Raw genomic sequence first — 15,187 nt, 5'->3', positions numbered from 1 at the left:
TCTTTTTTTTTTTTTTTTGCTTTTTGGAGGGGGGAAGGCAGGGCACTTGGGGTTAAGTGACTTGCCCAAGGTCACACAGCTAATTTTGTGTTAAGTGTCTGAGGCCTGATTTGAACTCAGGTCCTCCTGACTCCAGGGCCATTGGTCTATTCACTTCACCACCTGGCCACCCCCCCCCCCCCATCATTTATTCTTTTGTGAGATTTTATCTTGAAAAATGCCATGAGTAGGTTGCCAGCATTGTATTCATGGATTACCAAAACTCCATTGGCCTAAAACCTCTCTAACTTTATAATCTAGCTATTAGCTGGCTAGTTTAAAATCTGACAGTGGTGAGGGAGAAGTGAGAGGAAAACCTAGATCTTTGATTTTTGTTTTCTTCTTCATTTTTTTCTTTTTCCTTCTTCCTTACCTCTTATATAATTATTGCTTGGGGTGGAATAGGAGGGTTTGGTTTGGTTTGGTTTTCCCCTTATTTTTGCCCGTGCCATTAAGACCATGCAACCCCATTTAAATGAGAGGTCATTTAAAAGTTTTATAGGGCATTGCCACCATGATATGGTATACAAGTGATAAGACTAATGTCTACCATTTTCCTAAAAGATGGGTTAGTGTTCTGCCCCTCCCCCTTTGCCACCCCAAAAAGCCCAAGTTAGGCCTATGCCTTTCCCTTCTCCCTATAATAGGAAATAGATTGCCCTGAAAGGAAAAAAAGGTATCCCTGGGCCCTGAGACCACATAAGTCACAGTTCCTGAGGCTGTTGACAAACACATTTCCATAAGGAGATAAGAGAAGCTACCTCTCTACCCAAGGTGAAACAAAGTACATTATAACTCTGATGCATATCCTCGTATGAGAGCAACATAAACCACTTTTTGTTAACTGTTCAATGATTTACAAGTGTTTGATTTTGTCAAAACTCAACCTGTTCTAATAGGATGTTGGAATTTGAGTGATCCCACCTATACCCCCTAAACAGGTGATCTAAATGCTATGATATTCAAGTCCTCTCCTCTCTTCCATCTCTCTTGAATGAATGAAAAAAAAAAATCAAAACACTTATTTCAATTTTTTACTAAATGCCAGTCATTGTAGCAATCACTAGAAATACAAAAATACTTCCCTAAAGGAGCTTACATTTTAATAAGAGAAGACCATACGTATAAGGGAGTGGATTTCAAGAAAGAATGCTGGGGCTTAGGAAGTCACAGAATTTGTGAGTTCCTGGAATCCAGGAATGATTGATTTCTTATCCCAGAACTAGAGAAAGAAGGGAGGTAGGGATAGAACATGGCAGGAGCATGCCATGAGGATAACCAGAGATGAGCAATTTGATTTCTCTGGATCAGATTAATTACAGAGAATTTTAATTAATCTGGAAGAAAGCTTGGAAAGTTCAGAAGATGGAAAGTCAGGCTAGAAGCAAGAAAGCATGCCATGAAAATTGCTTGAGAATAGCAGTCAGCATGGATCTAAATTCAAGTAGATATGAAGAAACAAGGTTCATACAAGTGGGGCTGCCCAGGACTGAGGGCCATTTTGTATTTCTCTTTGCTCTTCACAGATTACCATGGCCAGAAAGTTTATTAGCAAGTAAGTCAGTTGTCTGATTTATGATGAGCCTCTCAGTACTTAGTGTGGTCTGACGTAATTTACAAGGACCATATTGGAAACCATTTTCTTTTCTTTTATAATTGAACACCAAATAAAGAGCATTTCTATATGCACAATGGAATTTTTTAAAGGGCATTCTATGTAAAACAGTGAATCTCCATTTCATATCACTTTTTAAAAAGTATATAGTAAATTCCACACGTTACTTTCAAAACTGCCCTGATACCTATGCTTCCTTTTGAACTTTCCACATGTTCGCTGCTATATATTTTTTAAATGTTTCAGTGACCCTGTCTTTTTATATCATTATATAATATGATGATATCATGTTATTGGCAATGTTTTTGAAATAATATCATTATATGCTATAACTCTTCTCTCCCACCTACCCATCATCATTAAAAAACAGAAAGTGGGGGAGGGGTATGTCTATCACATAAGCATATATGTGTCAAACAAAATGAATCCATGCAGTAAACATATGCCTCATTTTAGCTTTTGAGACCATCAGTTTTCTGTCAGGAAGAGGATTAATATGTTTTATCATAGATCTGCTGAGTCTTGGTTAAAAATTGCATAGATCAGAGTTCTGAAGTCTTTCCAAATTGTTTTTCTTTATGTTGTTGTTCTTGTATAAATTGTTGTTTTTGTTCTCTTCATTTCATAGTACCCAGGATGCTGCCCTTCTTACTTCTACCCTGTATTCAGGGGTGGGGGGAGCCTTTGTCCTGGAGGCCGCTTGTGACCTTCTATATCCTTGGGTGTAGTCTATTGACCGAATCCAAGTTTTACAGAAAATTTTCTTTTATTAAGGGGATTTGTTCTGTGAAGTTTGGATTCACTCAAAGGGTTGCACTAGGTTGGCTAGGTGGCACAGGGAATAGAGCACCAGCTCTGGAGTCAGGAGGACCTGAGTTCAAATCCAGCCTCAGACACTCAACACTTACTAGCTGTGTGACCTTGGGCAAGTCACTTAACCCCGATTGCCCTGCCCTCTCCAAAAAAAAAGTTGCACTTGAGGGCCTAGAGAGCCACACACAGGTGGCCTGGAGGCTACATGCAGTTCTCCACCTCTTATTAATCCTTGTGTTGATCTGCCCACCTTAAAGTTAGGTTCCTCTCTGAATTTTTGATTCCAAAAGTATTGGTTCTTCACGGCCCTCTGTGTCATCATGTAACAATGCTGGAGACCTCAAAGCCCTGGAATGCCCCTGTCTGGTCTCTGTTGATCCCCAGTGATTCTGAGGGCACTGTTGTTAGTTTACCACCACCCTAGAAATTTCTTTTTGAAGAGCTCTTCATACCTATGTATACCTTAAATAAAAGTTAACACAAACATGACTAAAAAGGACAGTTGGTTTATGGTCTAATAAAAAATAATGATCTTTCAGGCAAAGACTAGAATATACTGAATCTAAAATTGTATGATTAAGCTAATCAAAAATAAATCTTTAATGAACTATATGATTGACTTTCTATGACAGAAATTTGGAGTGTTTTGTAAAGCAAACATTAAGTAAAATATTTTTAAGTTGTCTATACTAATGAAAGACCTTTGTTTTTTTTACAAATATTGTCAAATGATTACCTCTGTATGATTTTGGATCACTTAGAATCAACCCATACACAAGATTTGTGGATCAGAATTTATAGGAGAGGGCCAACGGTTGTGTATGAAGTGAATATAACAAACTTCCTCTGAAGATGGCTCCCTGAACAGGAGGCAGTCTACCTAGCTCCACACACCAACTCTAACAAAAACCCATAGTTCATCTAAGTCATGTGACTAACAATATAGACAGGAATTATGTGCCAGAAGTAGAGTAATCACTGTACAAGAAACCTAGAAACTAAACATGGTGACAGCTTTATTAACACTGGAGAATAATAATTCCTAATTGATCAACTAGTACATCTCTCCTCCCCTGCCACAATCTATGGTCCAGAATATCATACAAATAACCCACATGCTTGAGCATGGGATCAGTTTAGGAATTTTCCTGCTGTTATAGGCTTTGCCATCACATGTAAGTCCTGCCCTTATCCCATTATTCCTTTTCATCAAGCAGCAGACCTCAGCTCTGCCCAACCTTATACAGAGTAGGGGGAAGTATAAAGGAATCAGCCCTTATTTTGCCTGGGTAACTCTTAGATTAGGGAATTCCAAGATGGCAGAAACTCTGTGTATTGTACCCATTCTGTCCATCTGCATACCTGCAAAAGTGAAAAACACTGACTTGGGCCAGTCAAGGTACTTAATAACAGAAGGAAATGGGGCTGGAGTCTGGTGTGTAGGGCCTTAACAGGAGTGAGGAAAAGAGAAATGGAATCCAGCTGGTGCCAATCTTGTTCACCCAAAGGATTACTTGGGCCAAGACAAAAACTAGGAAAAAATGAATTCCATGATCTGGGAGGAGGCTGAAACAGCTTTCAGGTTCAGCCCCACTGTCAAAGGGTAAGGACACAGAAATTAAATGACAGGGTCAATTATTTATTAATTTATTTATTTTTTAGATTTTATGTTTATTTTTAGTTTACATCATTCATTTCCACAAGATTTTGAGTTACAGATTTTCTCCCTGTCTTTCCCCTACCCACCATCCCTAAACAGCAATCCCACTGTATACCCCCTCCCCCAATCTGCTCTCTCCTATACCCTCTCCCATGCCCCCTCCAACTTTCTAGTAGGACAAGATGGATCTCTGTACCTATATATCTTATGTGCCTGTATATCTTATTTCCCAGTTGCATGTAAAAAGAAATAATAATAATTTTTTAAAACATTTGATTTTAAAATTTTGAATTACAGATTCTTTCCCTTCCTCCCTTGTCACCCAGCCTTACTGGGAAGATATATTGTGAAAGACTGACTATATTTCTCTCCATCCTATCCCACCCCCTACTTGTTCTATTCTCTACTTTGATTCTGTCCCTTTTCAAAAGTGTGTTCTTCTAACTTCCCTCCCCACCAACCTGCCTTCCCCTCCATCATATCCACTCTCATCCCCTTGCCCCCTACTCTCCTGTAGGGTGAGATATACAATTTAGTGTTACTAGGGTTATTTAATGGAAAAGGGTCTCAGTATGGAAAAACTTCAGTTAAAAACTTAGAGCATATGCAGAAAAAATAAACAAAGAATCCAGTAAAATGAGAAGGGAAGATGAATACCAAGCCATCAAAAAGACTGCAAACATCTCTAAAGAAGTATTACGAGATAAGGAAATTGAGCCAATATGAAAGGAAACACAGAATCCCGTGTTTCAAAACAGCATGTAACTACACAGTAGGATGTTGAAAATTCAGAACCTTGAGAGAAGATATATGAGAACAAATGTTAGACTTTATGGCCTGCACGGCAGAAATAATTAGCAGAATAGAAAAACTTGAATTCATAATAGTTATTCTAGCCAAAGAAGAGAGAACAGGCTGGGAATACAGATATACTAAAGTGAAGGCTATTTGGAAAGAAGAGAAAGAAAGCCACAATCTTAAAAGAACACATGATCCATCTGCAAGTAAAGCACATTGATCTTGAAGACAGGATGCTTAGAGACAATTCAGGCCTCCCAGAAGAACATGACAAGATGACAAATCAAAAAACCTGAACATTGTAATGTGGCAAATAATATCAGAAAACTGTTTAGAACTTCTGAATACAGAAAACAAAGCACTAATTGAAAGTAGCCACAGATTGCAGAAAAGCATCCTATCACTTAAATTACAAGACATATTGGTTAAATGTCACAATTCCATTAACAAACAACAAATTCTACAGGCAAACAGGAGAAAAACTTTCATACATAAAGGAAACAAAATTCAAATAATACAACTATTTTACATGGACCAAAAAACAGTGAAAGGAATGGAATAAGAATTTCCAAAAAGCAAAGGGGGCTCAGGCTACAACCCAAAATAATATAATTTTCAAATTTGACTGTCTGATCTTCGATGAAAAAAGATGGATGTTCAATAAATGCATTCCTACAAAAAAAAATCATGAGCAGGTTGATTTATATATACCTTAACAGAAATACAAAAAATAAATATGAGAAGGAAAGCATAAGAATAATGAAGTAATTTACCCCATTTCTAGAAATTGTTAAAAGAGAAAATAAAAGAACAATAAAGTTACTTTTAGGGCTAATGACATTAATAACAACCAAAGGTTATCCTAAAAGAGAATCATTGCTATTTTTTTCTAAAAGTACAAAAGCACACAACCCAGGTGGTGCAGTGGCTAGGATACTAGAATACTCGACCTAAGGTCAGGAAAATGAGTTCAAATGTGGCCTCAGACACTCACTGTCTGTGTGATCCTGGCACATCACTTAACCTCTTTTTGCCTCCATTTCCTCACCTTAAATGGGGTGTAATAAAAGCATCTGCCTCACAGGATTGTTGTGAGGATCAGTCAACAAACATTTATTAAGCACCTGCTATCTGCTAGGCACTGTGCTAAATGCTCATGGCCGCAAATATGAAAAAAAGAAAGACATTCCCTGCTTTCAAAGACCATACAATATGATGAGGGGAGACAGCACACAAAGTAAGTGAAAAGTGGGAGATGGGAGGAAAACTCTCCTTAAACGGAAGTTTTTGGAGTTTATAGTTCCACCCTCCAATCAACAGGACAGGGAGGGTGGTGGTGAGGGGGAGTCCCAAGGATGGTGGTTTTTTTAACTTTTATTATTGATATAATTAATTATGTATATTGATTATATTGATATAATCAATATAATAGTTTTCCTTATGTTAAACTATCCCTGCATTCCTAGTATATATCTCACTTGATCATAATATATAATCTTTGTGTAATATATTGTTATAATCTATTAGCTAGTATTGTATTTGGGATTTTTGCATCCATATTCATTAATGAAATTAGTTTATAATTTTCTTTCTCTGTTTTACTCTTCCTGGTTTAAGTATCAGTATCCTATTTGCTTCATAAAAGGAGTTTGTAAGATTCCTTCTTTACTTATTCCAAATAATTTATTTAATTTTAGAATTAGTTGATCTTTCAATGTTTGATAGAATTCACTTGTAAATCCATCTGGTCCTGGTACTGTTTTCTTAGGAAGCTCATTTATGGCCTGTTCTATTTCTTTTTCTAAAATAGGTCTATTTAAGGGCAGCCAGGTGGCACAGTGAGTAGAAGCACTGGCCCTGGAGTCGGGAGACCCGGAATTGGTTCCAGCCTCAGATACTTAACACCCACACAAAATAACTGGCTATATAACCTTGAGCAAGTTACTTAACCCCAATTGCTTAAAAATAAATAAAATAAAATAGGTCTATTTAGATATTCTATTTCCTCTTCTGCTAATCTATTATAAATACCCAAATTAACTATAAAAGATGTATGAAGAAAGATACTATCTGCATGCAGAGAAAGAACTAATATGTAGAAATAGGTATAGAATAATTTTCCATATATACTTATTTGAATCTAGTGGTAGCCTTCTCTAAGGGGGGATGGGAAGGGTGATGCCAGAAAAAAAAAAGTGGAGTAGGAAATTTGCATGATAACTCTGTTGTAAATTTAAAAGAATTTGCAGTTTCATATGCAATCATCATTTTTATTGTTGGTTGTTGTCCTTTCTTCTTGAAGAGGACCAAGATGACATCACTATACTAGAGTCAAGTTTCAGTGTGTCCTACTGTGGCTAATCAGACCAGTATGAGCACCGAATGCTCTACCATAGTTCAGACACAAATAGTCTGTGTGAACATTTGGGGTGAATATTCTAAATCTGCTCATCCTGTGTTTCCTGTGAACTGTTTCAATTCTGCTTTGCTTATAGAACACAGTACCTTCTCTGATGTGGGCACGCTGTGCTGGACTCGCCCATGCCAGTGTCTCCCATGTCACACAATTGATTCCAAAGTTCTTAAGAGAGACCTTGAGAATGTCCTTGTATTACTTCCTCTGACGACCATGTAAACATTTGCCCTGTGTGAGTTCTCCATGAAGCAGTCTTTTGGCAAGTGTATGTTTTGCAGTTGAACAATGGCTAGCCCCTCAGAGTTGTTATCTCTGAAGCAGAGTTTGAATGCTTGGCAATTTAATTCAAGTTAGAGGACCTCACTGTCTGGTACCTTATCCTGCCAGGTGATCTTCAGAATCTTTCTAAGACAATTCAGATGAAAGTGGTTCAGTTTCCTGGCATGGCACTGGTATACTGTGCAGGTTTCATAGGCATACAACAATGAGGTCAGCACCATGGCTCTCTAGACCTTCGATTTGGTAGTCAGTCTAATATCTCTTCTCTCCCATACTTTCCTTCAGAGCCTCCCAAACACTGAGCTAGCTCTGGCAATGCGTGCATCAACCTCATTCTCAATGTGTACATCCCTGGAAAGTACACAACCAAGGTAAGTGAACTTATCCACAGTATTCAGAACTTCTCCATTTGCTGTAACTGTTGGTTCCACATATGGATGGTATGATGCTGCCTGGTAGAGCACCTGTGTTTTCTTGGTGTTAATTGCTACACCAAAATTAGCACAAGCAACAGAGAACTAATCCATCTCAGCTTCAGAGACTGCGTTGAGTGCACAAACATCTGCATACACATTCCTTCCACTTTAGTCTTGGCTTATAGCCTTTTCAAGTTGAAGAATTTCCCTTCAGTTCTGTAGCTGACCTTTGATGCCATGTTCATCCTCATTGAAAGCATCTGACAACATGGCTGAAAATATCATGCTAAAAAGCATGGGAGCAAACACACAGCCTTGTTTCACTCCATTGGTGACTGGAAAGGCACAAGAGCATTGTCCATTATCTAGAATTCAGGCAAGCATGTTGTCATGAAATTGATGTACAATGCTGATGAATTTTTCCAGGCAACCAAATTTCGGCATAATTTTCCATAAGCCCTCACAACTAACAGTATCAATGGCCTTGGTCAGATCTACAAATAAGTACAGACCTCTCTTCTTCTCCTGACATTTGCCCTGGAGTTGTCCAGCAGCAAATGCCATATTGACTGTTCTCCGCCCTTAGTGAAGCCACACTGGTTCTCAGGAAGATGACCATCTTCTAGGTAAAGGATCAGTCTATTAAGTAGGACTCTGGCAAGAATCTTGCCAGCAATGACTAAGAGAGGAACCCGACTGTGGTTGTCACAGTACAATCTATTTCCTTTACCTCTAAAAAGATGGGCAATGAAGTCGTCCTTGAACTCCTGGAGGATAACCTTCTCTTGCCATGTAACTTGGAAAGTTTCAGTCAGCTTTTGTATGAATAATGGACCCCATACCTTGTAAATCTCATCTGGAATAGAATCAACACCTGGTGCTTTGCCACATAAAGGGAGCCTAATGGCATTCAAAACCTCTTCTTCAGTTGTTCTGTGTTATGGAAATGCTTGTTTTATACCAAACTTCCACAACTTGGTATTAGGTAGGGGTCAAAATTAAAATAGGCTAAACTTCTTTGGGCTACAGGTAGGTTTTTAGTGGCTCAATTTCCAAGCAAAGGTATAATTAATGATTAAACTGTTTTGTAAATAAACCATACTTTTAAAAAAGGAAATTTCAATTAATATCAATTAATTAACCTTTTTACTTAAGATTTTTATTTATCATGAAATCTCATTAATGTTTTTTCAAAAATGCTTTGTTTAAACGGTACAAGTTTTAATACATTTTCCAGGGTGTTTTTGCTGTTTACATTTAGTTAATGGGATATATTACATTTCTTTCTTGTCAGCAATCAGATGTTTGTTGTACTCTAGAATCATGTTTGGAATTGATTTCTTTAGAAATCTGAAAATTAACCTTCATAGCCACCTTATTTTCTGAGTTCACTTTCTTGAAAAACTATTGTTCCCCACTGAGATTTTTCAACAATTTGGACACTTTAGTTTGTTTTTCATTGGTGTCCAATTTGCCTAAGTCAGGATGTTTGGGTTTGAAATGGTGACAAAAATTGTATTTCTTAGGAACAGCTATTACTTTTTAGCAAACAAGGCACACAATATTTTGTCTCTCATATAAGTAAAATATCTATTTGTCCACTCCAAATTAAACATTTTGTTCTGATTTGATCGTCTGTTTCCTTTTATCACCCATTTTACAAAGTTACCCTAAAAATTTTAATGTTAGAACCAAAAAAATCTCCACCACAGTAACTACTCACATACAAAGATATACTGAACTGAATGTGTGACCTTGGAGAGAGTGCCAGACACTCAGCCTTGGAGCCAAGGAGGGGAAGAAGCCCTCGCTTTGTTGCCACTCATCACATAATGGGTTTCAGCTTACATTGGCACATGGCTACACTTACTTTGTCCCTCTTCAGTGCCAATAACGACTGAAAACACAGTGAAAAGATACAACTTTTGCCCCTCTCAGACTAGAGACAGACTGATGATGGTTGTTTGCCACAGGTCTAATGACAAACAGGAGAGAGTACACAGGAGTAACCCACACACCAAGTTACATGACAGGCACAGTAGTGACTAGTGGAAGGCAGGTTAAGCGGGGCACGGACAAAGGACTCATTACATCTTTACTTTCTTTTACATTCTCTACATTTTTCATGGGCTACCTGAAATCCTTTGGCGGGCCACAAGCAGCCTGCAGGCCACACGTTGTGTAGGCTTGTTTTATACCTTAAATTTAGAAGAAAAACAAATTTAAATTTAAAAAAAATCTACTAAAAAATGTAGTAAAAGGTGTAGCCTGGCCCTGGCACAAAGTCCCCTTTTGGGTACTACAACTAGGGTGATTGATAAATAAATGAATGAATAAATAAACAAACAAATAAATAAAACAACCTGTATACAAATTGTTGCAAAACTGACTACATAACAGCTATCATCAGAGACTTTAAAAAAGGAAATGGATTTTCCACAAGGATTGTAGAAATACCTACAACTAAAGCATGAAATAAAACCTGAAAAAAATACTCAGGAGAGTAAGTAGCTTAGAAGAGAAAGTGGTCAGCCTTACCCAACATATGAAATCTTTGACTAATAAACTAGACCACACAGAAATCAGTGATTCCAAAAGACAGTAAGCAATATTAGAACCAAATGCATTAAATAAATTCAAATTAAATTTTAAAGATTAAATAAAAGAAAATGTATGATGTGATATCAAAAACAACTGACTTGAAATAGAGGCCAAGGAGCAATCATTTAGGAAAATTGGTCTTCACCAAAAAACTTGATTTTTTTTTTAAAGCCTAGACACATTTTCAAGAAATGTAAATAAAAACTAATGCAGTATATTAGCACCAGGAGCCATTAGTGTTCCTTCAAAAAGGTAGAGCCATTGAAATATTTTTAAATGGACCAAAGAAGTTCAGAAGGTACAGAAGAACAAGGCAATTCTGAAAGTAATGTATAGAATGTATTATATACTTTAAAAAGTAAGCAGTGTGAAATGGAGATTCAAAATCTCCTAGAATTATGCTGCACTCTAATGCTTTGAATAGCAAGTCCTCTTTTTGTTTTAAGTTCAAAATTTTTCAAAAGAAAAACTATGAGAGCAGCTCAATGTTATTAAAATGTGCATGTAACATTAATAGTATGAATACATTCACCTACAGAGATTACATAAGTCTTTAGCTTTCTGACAGTAATCAGACTAGCAGTTTCCTAATCATTTTCAGTCAAAATTAGGATGGAATCGTATATTCTATATGCAATGAATAAAATTCATACTTTTCAGGAAAAGTATAACAATGTACTTTGACAATACAGTTTTCAAGTTTCACAAAAATTAAATCTGGTACTTTTTTTTTTCTGGTTACATCTCAGCCTTAGTCTTTATATGGTAGCTTGTATTTATTTTAGGTATAATTAGTCTTGTCAAAAACAGTAACTCAGAACACCTTGATTACATCAATCACTGCATTCGTAAAAATGACTTTTAAACTGTTTTTTCTCCTAAAATAAAAATGTGAATGGAATCATGGGCTTTTTGCTTTATTTATTCATTTATAGCTAGAAAAGATATTTTAGAACCTTTCATCAAAAGATCCCAAATTCTTTCCGTGAACAAGATAAATTTTTTTAATTTCCCTGAAAACTTTTGATCATTATGATAGTAAGAGAATGTGAGGGGAAAGTGATTAACATAAGTAACTGAACACATTTGAAGAAGGGGCCCCATTTGCCAGCTATATTTGTTCTCTCCCAGGAATCTATGGGTAGAAGATCATGTGATGAATTTGTGCAATGATGGCACTTTTCTTGTAATTCAACCTGGTGGCCCCCTTATCAGAAAGACTTTTTTAAGAGTGTATATGTATGGGGCAGCCAGGTAGCACAGCAAGTAAGAGCACCGGCCCCAGAGTCGGGATGACCTAGGATCAAATCCAGGCTCAGATAGCTAGAACCACACCCAGAAATAACTGGCCGCGTAACCTTGAGCAAGTTACTTAAGCCCAGTTGCTTTAAAAAAAAAAAGTGTATATGTATGTACTATTTTGCATGTCTGTGTAATTCTATTTCAGCCTATTTTAGGAGGAATAGTTTTAGAATCATATAAACCATTCAAGGAAAGTGATGCTATGTAATATAAATCCCTTGATTGGCACTCTGTAAACCAGAACTATTTCTTCACTGACACTTTTTAAAACCTTGTCTTTGGCTATAGTTCCAGAATGTGACATAGCAAAAACTGTTTTTGAGATGATGTCCATCAAGTTGAAGATGTACAATCAAGTTCTTTTCCTATTAGAGTAGAGCTTCTTGAGTTCTAAACTGTATTGTCCATTCTTTCCATCCCTCTATGGATTAGTTTAAATTATGGATTGTTTAAAATTGGAAGAGAGAATATTTCTAGTATCTTTGTGATTTTAGCCCTAGGTTACAATTTTTAGCATTCTATGTTGCAGTTTTTTGGATGTTTTTTGTTTCCCTTTCTTTTGTTTGGCATTACCATCTTTGATAGATTTACATAAAATAGTGATTAGTTATTGACAAATTTGCAAATTATTTTAATGTAATTTTTTAAATTACTTAACATCAAAACTTGATCATCTTGAAATAATATTTACTAAATACAGATTAGTAAAGTACTTAACATGTTAGAAATTATCTATACAGTTTGTCTAGTAGGAGTTAGTTTCTTATAATACTTCTGTAGCACATTTGTTAATTTGTATTTCTTCCTTAAATAAGACTGGTGCACTTTTTACTACTACCTTCCCTGACTCACAAAGTCCTTTCCCCTTTTACTTTATGTGAGAGGCAGTGTTAAGGATGCATACCTTCTGCTGCTGCATGTATAACAGATGTGCAACTTAAATCCTCCAGGCATTGGCTATGTTACATTAGAGAAATCAGTTGAATGAATTTGACTTCAGTTTCATTATTTGTAAAATTGGGCAACTATGCTAGCAAGCCTCTAAAGTCTCCTACTTGGAGGGGACTGTGATAGACCATTTCATGTTATTTTTAGTGTGTTATATAGATGTTTGTATGATTGTGCCTCCTAAATTCAAGGAAAATAATTCTAGCCTTTTTCCCTTTTTTTTTTTATAAAATTGACTTTATATGAAGTAAAAGTGAGGCCTGAACAGCTCATCTGTTTGAAGACAGGTGCATTGTACTTGCCAAGTAACACATAGAAGATTTATAATTTAGAGATAGCAAGGAGATATTATCTAAGCATATTTGAAGTTTCAAATCAATCTTTTTTAACCATAGAAATGAAAGGTAATTGGGGTTTGTTTGGTTGAGTTTTGTTCTTCTACAGATTGTGTTGTTTGCCTTTTTTGAAGGCAATGAAAATTTGGGGTATGTATCATTCCTAAAATCAGCAGAGCGTTGTGGTTTTTTGGTAAAGGATCCAAAGGTCCAAGTCTCATCCCAAACATTTACTAGCTATGTGATTTCACTTTTCTGAGCTTCAGATTGACTAACATGGCAAAACAGAAAAATGATAAATGTTGGAGAGGATGTGGGAATGTTGGAACACTAATTCTTTTTTGGTGGAGCTGTGAGCTGATCATCCTTTCTGAAGAGCAATTTGGAAATATGCGCAAAGGGCTATAAAAATGTGTGTACCCTTTGACCCAATAATACTGCTTCTAGAGCAATATCCCAGAGAGATCATAAAAATGGGAAAAGGACCCACATATACGAAAATATTTATAGCAGCTCTTTTTGTGGTGGCCAAGAGCTGGAAATTGAGGGGATAGCCATCAATTGGTGAATGGCTAAACAAGTTGTAGTATATGAATGTAATGGATGGCGAACAGGCAGACTTCAGAGAAACCTGGAAAGGCTTATGAAGTGATGCTGAGAGAGGGGCACAGAACCAGAACATTATACACAGCAATAACCACAGTGTGCAAGAACTGATGTTGATAGCGCTTCTCAGCAATGCAAGGACCTAAAATAATCCCAAAGAACACATGATAGAAAATGCCAGTCCATCCAGAGAAAGAACTGTGGAGTTGTAATGCAGAAAAAAGCAGACTGTTCTCTTTTGTTTTATTTGAGTTTTATTTTTCTTTCTCCAGGTTTTTCCCATTTTTTATAATTCTTGTATGCAACATGACTAATGTGAAAATGTGTTTAATAGGAATCTATGTGTAGAGCCCATATCAGATTGCAAGCCATCTTGGGGAGGGAGGGGAAGAACATTTAAACTTATGGAAGTGAATGTGGAAAACTAAAAATAAATAATTTAATTTTTTTTCAAATGCTTTATTAACTTCTGATTTACATCATTTATTTCCGCCAGATTTTGAGTTGCAAATTTTCTCCCCATTTTTCCCCTACCTACCGCCCCAAAATAGCTGTCCCACAGGATATCCCCTCCTCCATTCTGCTTTCTCCCTTATATTCTCCCATACCCCTTTCAACTTTTCCAGTGGATGTCTATGCCCCAGTGCCTGTATATCTTATTTCCCAATTACATGTAAAATTGTATTAATAATAGTATATATATATATATATATTTGAATATTTGATTTTAAAATTTGAATTCCAGATTCATTCCCTTCCTCCCTTCTCACCCACCCTTACTGGGAAGATAAACAGTTCAGTATAGGTTGTACATGTGTGGCTAATGCAAAACAGTAACATAGTAGATATGTTGTAAAAGACTGACTATATTTCCCTCCCTCCTATCCCACCTGTTCTGTTCTCTACTTTGATCCCATACCTTTTCAAAAGTGGGTGCTTCCATCATCCCCCCTCTCATCCCCTTCTCCTCCATGCTCCTGGAGGGTGAGAGACACTATTTAGTGTATATTTCATTCCCTCCTCAAGCCAAATTCAATGGGAATAAGGTTGACCCATTCCCTTTGGTCATCCTATTCTTCCCCTCCATTGTAACATATTCCTTTGCCTCTTCTATATGAGAGAGTTTACTCCATTCTGTCTCTCCCCATCTCCTCTCATTATATTCCTCTGTACCTCTTAATTTCACCTTTTAAGTATCATCCCTTCCTGTTAAATTGGTCCTGTGTCCTCTATCTATGTATACCTGTAAACATATACACACATTCACATATGTATTCATATGCCCATATACCCTCATATATATACACACACACACACACACACACATATATATATATATATATATATATATATATATAT

The 15,187-nt window shown here is 36.6% G+C and overlaps 1 protein-coding gene across 6 annotated transcripts in view; it reads left to right on the top strand.

Moving 5' to 3' along the window:
- MBD5 (methyl-CpG binding domain protein 5) overlaps positions 1-15,187 on the top strand; it is a 445,570-nt gene that overhangs the window by 191,651 nt on the left and 238,732 nt on the right. For 2 of the 6 annotated variants that reach the window (XM_069066732.1, XM_069066733.1), the window contains exon 3: positions 7,906-7,991. The exons of the other annotated variants lie outside the window; for them this stretch is intronic. The gene's annotated coding sequence lies outside the window, so the exon portion shown is untranslated. The remainder of the gene's footprint in view (positions 1-7,905; positions 7,992-15,187) is intronic. 6 annotated transcript variants of the gene reach the window in all.

This window comes from Petaurus breviceps, unplaced genomic scaffold (assembly GCF_028583685.1).
Source record: "Petaurus breviceps papuanus isolate PSGF00001 unplaced genomic scaffold, PetGlider_PUasm1.0 90723, whole genome shotgun sequence".
NCBI classification, from domain to species: Eukaryota; Metazoa; Chordata; class Mammalia; order Diprotodontia; family Petauridae; genus Petaurus; species Petaurus breviceps.
Note: the sequence above shows the minus strand (reverse complement) of the source record. Positions and strands in the feature narration are given on the sequence as shown.